Source organism: Pleurodeles waltl, chromosome 9 (assembly GCF_031143425.1).
Source record: "Pleurodeles waltl isolate 20211129_DDA chromosome 9, aPleWal1.hap1.20221129, whole genome shotgun sequence".
Lineage (NCBI taxonomy): Eukaryota > Metazoa > Chordata > Amphibia > Caudata > Salamandridae > Pleurodeles > Pleurodeles waltl.
In genome coordinates, this window is record NC_090448.1 from 1,089,031,335 (window position 1) to 1,089,044,563 (window position 13,229).

At 45.6% G+C, this 13,229-nt stretch overlaps 1 protein-coding gene across 1 annotated transcript in view; it reads right to left on the reverse strand.

Moving 5' to 3' along the window:
• SPTBN5 (spectrin beta, non-erythrocytic 5) overlaps positions 1–13,229 on the reverse strand; it is a 1,780,873-nt gene that overhangs the window by 488,366 nt on the left and 1,279,278 nt on the right. The gene's annotated exons all lie outside the window — the stretch shown is intronic.

The following is a 13,229-nucleotide window of genomic DNA, read 5'->3' on the forward strand; positions in this document are numbered from 1 at the left end:
AGGATTTTGTGAGGTAGAGCTCAATGCTTCAGGGTCCTGTCAGAAAGGAGCCGGAAAAAAGAACTGAGGCAACTGCCTTTTGCTGTGCATGATGGGAAACAGGAAGACTTTACTTTCTTAAAGGCACAGCTCTATTTTCATTCTGTATAATGGCAGCCTATGGGCTACACTGCCCTACATTGTTTTATTCTCATGAGAGGTGTAAATAAAATATGAGAATGTATTTATTTATGTATTTATAGAATAAATAGAGGTTTAAACGTGAAATTTACACTACAACTGTTTTTTTTCTTCTAACAATTTGGCCTGTGTAGCTGTTCACATAGGCTGCACATTGTTATTCTTAAGTGTTTTTCACAGACCTTTTTGTCAAGGAGCTGATGATTGCACTTAAGAATATACTACACAACAGTGCTCCGGGGTCCCCGCAGGCGCGCGGAACTATTCAGTGCTTATGACTATCATGGAAATCCCCTACGAGAGAAAGACAATACTCAGTGTTACCAAAAATAAAGGTACTTTATTTTAGTGACACAAGGCCAAAAATATCTTAGAGACAATACTCCTTCTGGAGGTATTATACACAATATATACACCAGTAACCAAAATCAGTTAAGCACACATTCAGAAAATAGTGCAAACAGTGAAAAATACAATAGATTGCAATGGGCCTAAAGGCAACACAAACCCTAAAATAGTGGAATGTGAAGGTCGGTTTCCTCCCTAGGCAAGTGCAGTGTGTAGAGGGGCACTGGGAGCGTAAGAAAACACCAAAGGTAAGTAAAATACCCCACCCAGAGCCCAGAAAACAGGACTAAAGTACAGCAAGTTTCCTCAGAACACACTAGAACTTGTGGTAAAGGATTATGCAAAAAACAAGCAAGACTGCAAGACACCAACAATGGATTTCTGGACCTGAAGACATGTGGAGAGAGGAGACCAAGCCCAGAAGACGATGAAGAGTCCAGGAAGAACTGGAGCCCCTGCTAACCCGGATGAAGGTGCAAAAGTGGATCCTCCGGTTGGAAGAAAAGAGCAGAAATGCACCAAAGAAGATAGCTGCGAGTTCCTGCTTGGTGCAGGAGATGTCCCACGTCGAGTCATTGGATGCAGGCTGGTTTTCGTCATTGGATTCCACCAACAAGCCTTGGCTCACGCAAATGTTGAGGTTGGTGGGAAAAGGTGCTACCTGGGCCCAGGAGCGGCCTGGATGCCTCAACTCGAACCGAGGAGACAGAGGGGGCTCTCAGCACTTTAGAGAGCCCTCAGAAGACCAGGCAGCACCCACAGAAGTCCCAGAACACGGGGACAAAAGGAGTTGCAGAATGCGGTCGTCACAGCACTACACAAAGGCATCCGTCGTGGACGGAGAACAACTCAGGGAGCTGAGCCTCCCAGGATAGAGTGCTGGGGACCTGGGCCACGCTTTGCACGAAGGACTTTTGGAAGAAGTGCACAGAAGCCCTAGGAGCTGCAAAACACACGGTGCACAGGGGCAAGCACTTACCTCCACCAAATTTGGACAGCTAGACCTTTGGACAGTCAGGATCATTTCGGTCCATCACCTGTGTTTCAGGGATCATGCTTGTCGACAGGAGAGGAGTCCCAGAGTACCGGTTGTCGTTGTAGAGGGGTGCCTGCTCAAACAGGGCAGTGACTCCGTCACTTCACTGGAGATTTCTTCTGTCCTTCTGTTGCAGAATGAAGACAGTCCTCAGAGCGTGCACAACCTGGAAACTGTTGCAGTTGCTGGCTGGAGCTGAAGTTGCAGGGTCACAGTAGCCTTCTTGGATACTTCGTTCCAATTACAGAGTTCCTGGAGCAGTCTGCGGTCGATCCGACAGTCAGAAGCTGAAGCAAAGGATGCAGAGGAGTCCTGGTGGAGTCTTGCAAACTGAATCTGAAGAAAAACCTAGAGGAGAGACCCTAAGAAGCCCTGAGATAGGGATTGGCTACCTAACCAGGTATGCACCTATCAGGAGGGGTCTCTGACATCTCAGATGCTCCTAGGGGGGCCTACACACCTTGGAATCCAAGATGGCTAACGCCAGGGACACTCTGGAGGAGCTTTGGGCACCACCCCCGGGGTGGTGATAGACATGGGTCACTCCCCTTTCCTTTGTCCAGTTTCGTACCAGAGCAGGGAGAACCGGTGTACACAGTTTGTGCCCTTCAAAGCATTTCCAGAGGCTCTGGGAGGATACTCCCCATGCCTGTAACACCTATTTCCAATGGGAGAGGGTGTACCACCCTCTCCTAAAGAAATGCATTGGTCTGCCTTCCTGGGATTGAGCTGTGCATTCCCCTGGAGGGCAGAAACCTGTCTGTGAGGTGGCAGCAGCTGGGGGCAGTGGAAACCTCAGAGAGCTGGGTTGGCAGTACTGGGGGTCAATGGTGGAGCCCCCAGGGTGCATGGAATTGGCCCCCAATACCAGAATCGGATTGGGGGTACAATTTCTCCATCTTAGACACCTCACATAGCCATATTCGGGGTTACCATTGTGAAGCTGCATATATGTATTGACATATATGTAGTGCACACTTATAATGGTGTCACCGCACTCACAAAGTCCGGGAAATAGGTCCTGGACAACATGGGGGCACCTTTGCTAGAGCAAGGGTGCCCTCACGCTCAGTAACTTTGCACCTAGCCTTCAGTAACTGAAGGTTAGACATATAGGTGACTTATAAGTTACCTGGTGCAGTGAAAATGGCTGTGGAATAGTGTGTGCACTATTTCACTCAGGCTGCAGTGGCAGTCCTGAAGGAGTGTTTTTATGAGCTCCTTATGGGTGGCAAAAGAGATGCTGCAGCCCATAAGGATCTCCTGGAACCTGAATGCCCTGAGTACCTAGGTACCATATACTAGGGACTTATAAGGAGGGGGGGTCCACTGTGCCAATCTGAATTGTAATATGGAGTCACTAGACTATAGTAACAAATTTGGTAAACAGAGAGAGCATAAGCACTGGCGTTCTGGTTAGCACAACTCCAGTGACACAGTCAAGCATATTGACAACACATATAGGCCACAAACTATGAGCACTGGAGTCCTGACTACCAGGATCCCAGTGAGACAGTAAAAACACACTGACAAACAGGCAGAAATTGCGGGTAACATGCCAAGAAAGATTGTACTTTCCTACAGAGGTGAACCAACCAAAGGAGTATAAAACTACTTGCTCCCTTAATGGGATCCGAACCCAAGCACCGCAAAAGTACTGTGGAAAGGACCACCACAATGAAAGTTATATAGACAAAGAAAACATGGGTCAGAAACACCACCCATGAGTATAGGACAGTATTTATCTATTTGTCCTTACATGTAGACCGAAACTGCATGTTCTACCCTGTTGGAACACAGAGCAGCATAACAATCCATTGAGCAATACCACTTGCCATGTAAAGGTATATCATAACCATACTTACACTGTAAGACACACATAGAATGTTTATCTCTTGCAGAGATAATATACAATTGCTCCCTTTTTTCCTTTTAAAAATAAGTTGAGGACAACAATATTAACCATCTGGCATATGCTTATACTTTTCCTCAGGAAAAGTAGCTAGAGATGATAAAAACATATTCAAGGTATTCTCAATATATATACTGACATATATATTTTATTGAATTAAACAGCAAGCATGGAAAAGGGGGCGTTGGCAGTGTGGCAGAAACCAGGGTGAAAATGTGACTCTTATAATGAATAAGACTCATCTACAGATGAACTAGAAAAAGGTGTCAATGACACAAAAACTGAAAATAGAAAAATGTGTCAATGACACAAAAACTGAAAATATACAGATTTCTGAAATAAAACAATCTGTTCAATTGTGTATATTCCATCTTATGACAACATTTCTAAAGTTTGAACCTAACCTACAACAACTAGAGTCAGGTAATGATGAAAACAGTTGTATCTAGATGAGGTATTAACATCTAACCTCCTCTTGCACAACAGATATAAATATCTTCATAGAGAAGATAAAATAAGAACCCTGAACAGGGTAAAATCCTTCCAAAAAGAAGTCTTGAATGCAAACGCCAAAGCGCAAAACAACTCCTAAAGAGACAATATTGTTAATTATTCTATACAAGAGACTGAACAGAATGAAAATTAGTTACTTACCTGTAACTGTGGTTCTCCAGTATTGGTATCTTTCATAGATTCACATGCTTGTATTATCCCGTCATCGAGGTGGGAGCCTCACGGTAACCTTAAATACACATAGCAGTAAACTTTACACACTAGGCCCCAATGGCCCACCTAGTTTCTTTTATAGCCTATCCATGTCCTTTTGTAAAAAAGATCCAAAGTTGAGCCACAGCCAATTAGGCGCCCACACCCTCTAGAACACTCCCAACAGAGGCTCTTTCCCTCAGATTTTCTAGTACAAGTGTGAAGTTAAGAGATCATCTAGAAGGGGAGCATCTGAGGGGAGAAGGGCGGGTCGCATGTGAATCTATGAAACATACCAATACTGGAGATCCACAGTTACAGGTAAGTAACTAATTTTCTTCTCCAGTATTGGATCTTTCATAGATTCACATGCTTGAATTAGAGTAGCGAGCAGTAACATTGATTAAATAGGCATGTAGCTGTACCCTTATAAGCAGAACAAGCATAAGAATAACAATAGTAATAAGAGTAACAGTACCTCCAGTTAGTGTTCAATGGCAACATAGCAATGTTCCTCTTAAAATAACAATCAGGCATAATAAGCATAGATCCCTGAATTACAACAAGTATCTAGCTTGCTACGATAACCAACAACTACAATAATCATTAAAAATAGAAAAAAGTTTAACCTTGACTAGAATAAGGAACCATTGCTCACCTACCTTGTTTGCGGAGGTGGGATGACCTAAGAGGCTCACCTTAACAAAATAAATGCCTCAACACTGCTTGCCCCACCGCTGTGCCCATGTTATTCGTCTCCTCGAGACAGTAGTGTTTCGTGAACGTATGTTGGCTGGACCATGTGGCCGCTCAACAAATATGCTGCAGGGGCACCCTATGCGAAGAGTGCAGCCGATGTGGCTACCGTCGAATGGGCTCTTACCCTGCTGTGGAGCGGTTTACCAGCCTGAATATGACAGAATTGGATCGCCAGGCCAATCCACCTGGCTACGGTCTGTTTGGATACTGGAAGGCCCTTCCTTGCGTCTCCTAAGGCCACAAACAACTGGTCTGATTTGCGTATGCTCCGAGTCTTCTGCAGGTAAAACTTCAGACACCTTTTAATATCCAACGAATGTAATGCCCTTTCTGCCACTGTCTGTGGATTAGGAAAAAAGGTTTTCAAGATAACCGGTTCATTCAAATGGAAAGTTGAGGGCACCTTCGAGATATACTTAGGATTCGTTCTCAGAATTACGCTAGTAGTGGTGAACTGAAGAAAAGGCTCCGTGATGGTGAATGCCTGTATGTCACTTACTCTCTTAGCTGAAGTAAGAGCCAGCAATAACGCAGTTTTCCATGAAATGAACTTTAGTTCCGCTCTTTTGACCGGCTCAAAAGGGGGTTTCATGAGCTGCCCCAGGACCACATTTAGGGACCACAACGATGGAGGCTTCCGCACCGGTGGAAAAGTACGAAACAGGCCTCTCAGGAATTGCTTCACAATCCTGGTGGAATATAAGGAGACCGAATTCTGAGACCTGCGGTATCTCGAAATTGCACCCGGATGGAGGAATATGAGAGTCCAGACTTTGCCATGTGCAACAAATATGGTAGTATCTGTTCTGGAAGAGAGGAGATAGGATGGATCCCTTCCGCTGCCCACCACACACAAAAACGCTTCCATTTCAACCTGTACGTCCTATTGGTAGTGTCCGCCCTATCCCTGGCTAGAATCTCCCTACATTCCGAAGAAATGTTTACGGTGGCGTACTCATGGAACTCAGGAGCCAGGCCGATAAGTGGAGAGATGACAGGTCCGGATGTCTGACCTGGCCCCGGTGCATTGTCAACAGGGATGGCTTCCGTCTGAGTAGCACATGTGGCTGTTTCGAGAGCATCAGGAGTTCCGTGAACCACACCTGTCTGGGCCACCTGGGTGCTCACAGTAGGAGGAAGCAATCCTCTGCCTTCATCTTGCTGATGACTCTCGGTATCAGTGGGATCGGAGGAAAAGCGTAGGCATAGACCCCGGACCATCTCATCGAAATTGCATTATCTCCCCTTCTTCCCTCTCGTCATCCGTCGAGATATGGTCATCCTGTGGTTGGGGAACCAATGGGACGCTTCTGTGTGGTGTTCCCGGGAGACTGGTCATAGGGGTTTGCATAGGTGTCCGCTGACTGTAAGGCCTGGATGGAGTTACAGGCGTCGACGGTGGAAAACGCCGATAGTAGTCCTTTAGCATACCCTGGAGATCCGTCACCAATGACCTAGGCATGGGGAAAGAAGATTCTTGTTCCCCCGTTGGGTATGAAGAATCACTTTGGTATGTAGCTGAGGAATAAATGGGCTGCTCCTGCCCTTCCTCCTCCTCATCCAAGTCCTGGCATTTTACATGTAGCTGAGATGGACTACTGGCTGCACTAAACATTCCATCATCCTGGGAATAAATGTCCTCATCATCATCCACGAGAAGCTGCGGGGGGTATGGCAAGACCTTGCTTGGAGAAGTATGCCTTGGAAGAATTGGCAATGGTTTTTCTCCCGTGGTGATAAACAAAAAAGGGAGGAACCTTGCCGAATCGTGCTGCACTCCTAAATCCCCAGAGGAGGGCACCATGGCCGACGATTGAGCCGCCAATTTCCATCATTGTTGTCGACAGTTTAGTTTTTGTCGTTGACAGTCCCCTCGTCAACTGGTCCCTCATCGAGGGTGGTGTCATCGACGGTTCTCTCATCGACGACTCTTCCGTTGTCGACGGGTCTCTCACCAACAGGCCTCTTGTCGACAGTTGTCTCGCCGACGGCACAGGTGTGCTCGTCGACTGCGCCTTCTTGATCCTCATAGACAGGTGCTTCGTCGACGGTAGTGTCGTCGTCGTCAGATGGACTATCGATGCTTCCGCCGTCGACGATGTCTTCGTCGACAATGCCTTCTTGAAGATTTTAGCGGTGATAATCATTGTCGATGAAAGCAGCGATGATGTTACTATCATTGGAGACACCGCCGTAGTAAACGTCAACGTCATTGTCGTCGTCGACGACACAGTCGTCCATGGGGTCATCGTCAACGGGCGTTTCTTGGGAGCATCAGAGGAGGGTCTTACCGGATCCCTCGCAGGCGACAGGGTTAGAGAGGCACTTCTTGTGGGTGCCTTTTTACCCACAGGCGTCGTAGGCTCTGAGCGAACCTTTTTGAAGAGTTTTGCCTGGGTCTCTGATCGGTAGGTAGCAGGCTCTTGGCACCCCTGCTTCTCCACAGATGTATACTTTGACTTTTTAGCCACTTTCTTTGGTGGCTCCTCAGGTAGTCTTCCTTTCTCCCCAGGTCTCTTGAGGGGGCGAGATGATGTTTCACTCTCATCTGAAGATGGGTCTTCCATGGCCTTCTGTCTCTGCAGCCACAACAGAAGCCTACCCTCACGGTCCTTGACGGTTTTCTGACTAAAGGTGCAACAGATTTTACAGTCTCTCACCTTGTGGTCAGGATGCAGGCAGGAGAAACACTTTTTTGTGGGGGTCATCAACATGAAGTCTCTTCTTCCCACAACTGCCACAATCCCTAAACAGACCCTTCTTAGTCTGCTGAGACATATTGAAATTGCAAAGGTGAAATTTTCTGAAATAAAAAATCCTGTCAGAAAGTTAAACTGAGCAGAGCTCAGGGAGACTCCCTTCACACAACGTGTGGTAGAGAATCTGAGGGAAAGAGCCTCTGTTGGGAGTGTTCTAGAGGGTGTGGACGCCTGATTGGCTGTGGCTCAACTTTGGGTCTTTTTTACAAAATGACATGGATAGGCTATAAAAGAACCTAGGTGTGCTATTGGGGACTTGTGTGTAAAGTTTACTACTGTGTGTATTTAAGGTTACTTTGAGGCTCCAACCTTGACGACGGGGATGATTCAAGCATGTGAATCTATGAAAGATCCAATGCTGGAGAACTACAGAGATATCTTTTAATGAAGACCCATGATAAACTGACAAAAGCCAGGAAAAGAAAAGAATAATGTTTAAAGACCATGTCAACACCATACAAATGTCTGCAACAAAGTGTAGAAAATCCATCAAACTGTCATGGCTTTCTAATATAAAATCTTTAAGACCAAAACAAGAAAAGTCTTAAAAGTACCCAAGCTGATACTTTCTTGCTTTCAGCGATGATGTTACTATCATTGGAGACACCACCGTAGTAAACGTCGACGTCATTGTTGTCATCGTCGACACAGTCGTCCATGGGGGTCATCGTCAACGGGCGTTTCTTGGGAGCATCAGAGGAGGGTCTTACCGGATCCCTCGCAGGCGACAGGGACAGAGAGGCACTTCTTGTGGGTGCCTTTTTACCCACAGGCGTCGTAGGCTCTGAGCGAACCTTTTTGAAGAGTTTTGCCTGGGTCTCTGATCGGTAGGTAGCAGGCTCTTGGCACCCCTGCTTCTCCACAGATGTATACTTCGACTTTTTAGCCACTTTCTTTGGTGGCTCCTCAGGCAGTCTTCCTTTCTCCCCAGGTCTCTTGAGGGGGCCAGTTGATGTTTCACTCTCATCTGAAGATGGGTCTTCCATGGCCTTCTGTCTCTGCAGCCACAACAGAAGCCTACCCTCACGGTCCTTGACGGTTTTCTGACTAAAGGTGCAACAGCTTTTACAGTCTTTCACCTTGTGGTCAGGATGCAGGCAGTAGAAACACTTTTTGTGGGGGTCATCAACATGAAGTCTCTTCTTCCCACAACTGCCACAATCCCTAAACAGACCCTTCTTAGTCTGCTGAGACATATTGAAATTGCAAAGGTGAAATTTTCTGAAATAAAAAATCCTGTCAGAAAGTTAAACTGAGCAGAGCTCAGGGAGACTCCCTTCACACAACTTGTGGTAGAGAATCTGAGGGAAAGAGCCTCTGTTGGGAGTGTTCTAGAGGGTGTGGACGCCTGATTGGCTGTGGCTCAACTTTGGGTCTTTTTTACAAAATGACATGGATAGGCTATAAAAGAACCTAGGTGTGCTATTGGGGCCCTGTGTGTAAAGTTTACTACTGTGTGTATTTAAGGTTACTTTGAGGCTCCAACCTTGACGACGGGGATGATTCAAGCATGTGAATCTATGAAAGATCCAATACTGGAGAACTACAGAGATATCTTTTAATGAAGACCCATGATAAACTGACAAAAGCCAGGAAAAGAAAAGAATAATGTTTAAAGACCATGTCAACACCATACAAATGTCTACAACAAACTGTAGAAAATCCATCAAACTGTCATGGCTTTCTAATATAAAATCTTTAAGACCAAAACAAGAAAAGTCTTAAAAGTCCCCAAGCTGATACGTTCTTGCTTTGAAAGTATCCAATCTACCAAAAATAGAGAAAATGATACTACCATTTCATAGGTAAAAGTAGAACGTACACCACAATTAGTGTAGATCAACAGCTAAATTTTTTGACAGTACAAGAAGGAGGTAGTAAACAGACACCCTTAGTGCTGTAGAATACTTATAAACAAACCTCTTTGAACAAAGATTAAACAATATATTGACGCTGCCAAGGAGCTGTTAATATCACAAGTTCCTTATGAGAGATACTAGTATAATTCCATAATCTCGCAAGTTAGAAAACTAATTATCTGCAGAGGGAGCAACACTGTACCCCAAATGAAGTGTAATAGCCCACAAGTTAAGGAATCCCAACTGTGCACATATATATGAATGCTCACAGGCATAGAAGCAAATACTCCACCTAGAGTATGGTATATACCATGAAGGTAACAACTCTTAAGCACAAGCTCTTCTTTAGAGTAAAGTAAACAATATCACATTTATATCAGGTGTATTAAAAACTGATAACCCTCTAAGAGGCTGGTATTGACAAACTTGAAGTGGAAAGGTATCAAACTCTACACCAAATGATTACAATAATGAAAATATCCATGAAACATCAGGCATCTAAAGCTCCACAGGCTTCCAAAGAACTATATACCCCAATAACAATATAATGAAGAAAAAAAACACCAGCCGAAAGCAGGAACACCCACTGGGTGGCACCGTTAGGTGGAACAGACATAGAAATGAAAAAGGCTCACTGCCCTTTAGAAGTATGGTTCATGCATGAAATAAGTGAAAGCAAATAACCCCCTACCAGCCAGTACAGGAGTTATCAACTAGGTCAAAGGGTGGAGAGGAACGAAGCTAATTCACTGTTTCACCCATACTGTCACGAAAATGTCTTAAAGCTGAATCTGCCTGTGCACCAAATAAATGGACACCATCAAACAGCATGTCAATCAATTAGGCTGGGACTTGCTCTGAAAATCCAAAAGTAACCAGGTACGGCGACATAGCTCAACCCACAGTCAGTAGTATCCATACCACAGCGAATGATTAGTTGCTGCTGCTTGCTGGTAATCTTGAATGATAGGTGTAAGAGTGCACCTGATATCTTCCGGAAGCGTACGGAAGATGTTTGCCAGTGAGTCCCATAATGAATGAGTGAAATGTCCAAGAACACAAGGTGTATTTACAGAGTGAAGAGCAGAACTTGTGGAGGAACAAATATGCCTGCCACAGACGTCTAGACTTATGGAATCTCTATTAGATTGGACATGTGCGAGAGACTCATTATCATGGGAGGACAAATCAGTTGTACCACCAAACTTCAATGAACTGATGCCTTACAAGACAAGCAGGATCGCCAGGGGCAGGCTGGAGCCTGTGAGATACAGCCCGACCAACAGGGGCCCCTCTATTAGGCTGAACCCATGCCCCCAACAAAACATCATGTAGGGCTTCCCTGTAAGGAAGCACTCGTTCAACCCCTGTTTGGCCCAGATGGAGGACATCAATTAGGGGATCTGAAGCTAATTCCATTGAAGGATGTGTTAGATCCAACACTACAGCAACCCTTCTCATCACGTCAGCAAGAGAGGAGCTCGCCTCCATGGAAAGTCATTGGTGGGGGGAGTAGTCCAGAGGCTGGAGAAGAATCCACGCCACTAGACGCAGCTAGGTCAGCTAGCCAGATGTTCTCTACATGAGGCTGATGAATATCCAACTCCTCTACTGCCTCTCCACCATGTCCCTCAGAAGAATAAACATGAGGGGATTCTCCAGAATGTAGTGGAAGATCAGCGATAACCGGCATGACTGGCGCTTTACCCAAAGTCAACCGGCGTCAAGAAGGCGATGCCTTGACATCGATTTCGACTTCAGATGGAGAGATGGTTTCGACTTTGATCGGCACTGCCAGTGGAGTCACCGGAGTCGGTTGATCAGATACCGGCACCAAAGGTGGAAACCCTGAAGGGCTGTGCACCAGCACCATAAGGGCTTCGTCAGCTGATGCTGAAAGCATAACTGAAGCCAAGGGCAAACCCACCAGTGTGAACACACTCAAGGTACTTTGCACCTCCTGGGGACCCACAGGTGCTCCAGATTAAGGTGGCTCACCAAACACAGCATGAAGGGAAACGTAATATTCATGCATCTGGTTTAGTGTCACCCCGTCACCTGTAAAGGGAGGGAGACACGGGGTAGGCTATGACCTTGACTCTTCATCTGAGGAATAGTGGGAGGCCGTATGCGGTAAAGTCTGCAACTTCTGTGACTTTGACCGCTTGCGTCAAGACTTACCTCTTGACGTCAATGGAGAATGGCGTCCACTAGAACGACTCCTTTAATGGGCCTGAGATCAGAAGTCAGTACAAAAAGAAGACCATGGTTGATGGGAAGACTGGGAGGGCTCCGACATTCACGCCGCCAAAGCTTCATATGACAATTCCTCAGAGCTTTCGGCTAAAGTTGACAAAAGGAGTTGCACTCTTTGGCGTCATGGTGCTTGCCCAGGCACAACATACAAATCAAGTGGGTTCTGTAGCCAACAATTGACGTCCACAGGACCCACAGGATTTGAACCCCGAACACATGGACAGAAAAAAGCGCACTGTTCCAATGACAAAAATGTCGAAGTGGGCCGCAAACGGCCTGTTACCGGATCTGCATTACAACACAGAAAAAAAAAGGAACTGATGTCTGCGTGGGGGTTATATGGACTCCGCTGACATCACATTCAGTGAACGATGTTGAGACGGAGTCACGCAACGCCCTCTTCAAACGTGGAAATGTGCTATGGATAAAAAAGGATTCCGGATCCAGGCATGCGCCTGAGGGAGATTCTAATGTAAGGAATCTGCATCTAGATGTCTCAATCAGATAGAAACATATATATTCCTGCACCAGACCAGTGTTATGAAGACCAAATGGGGCACATAGAAAAAAACTATAAGAACATCCACTAGGACATTCAACGGCCAGGGACATAGACACCATGGAGTTAGCAATCAACACATCAAGAATCCTCACGGTGAGGCACCGCAGAGTCAAAAGGGTTTCCCGTGTTAGCGAGGCATCCATCCTGCTCTGCTCCACCTTCACCTTTACCATGAGGTCAGGCAGTGCCTAAGGAATATCCTAAGGCTTTGGAGACTCAGTACATGGAGTTCCAATATAAACAGTTCAGACAGAAGTAAATGAAGGTATCAAGACCTAGGAGAGGCGCTCAAGGACATAATAGACCATAAAAAATAAGACATTCGGAAGATGGCCAAAAAATTAAAGGGAGAGAGTGCATACAGTTCAATCAGGGAAATGGGGCAGGACTACACTGTCCCCAAGTGTGCCATCCCAAAATCCCTAGTGATGTTATGATAAGAAATAATTTGGGGATGATATCCAAATTTGGTTGTATGTATTTGAATATGTATTCCTTCATTCCTCGGCCATTACATAACTGGAGAGCTAGGTTAATGGCAGATTGCCAGAAGCAGGCACAAGATTTATTTTAAAATTGTCAAGGAAGGCATAGATGTTTTACAGCTCCAAGAGATAATCTGTCTACATTGTTCTCACAGGTCCCCTAAAACATACCATAAAGAATTGAGAGTGACTGTGAAACAACATCAGAAAAGGTGGCTGGAATGGAAAACTTTAGTGGCGGCACAGTCTCTGTGGTTGGTTTACTGCCCACCCCCTTTAACGTTTAATTCTACTTGGCAAAGCAATATCTTGTATCCTGTAAACTTCCAATACTTAACGCAGGGCTGGATCAAAGCAGGCCAAAGAGA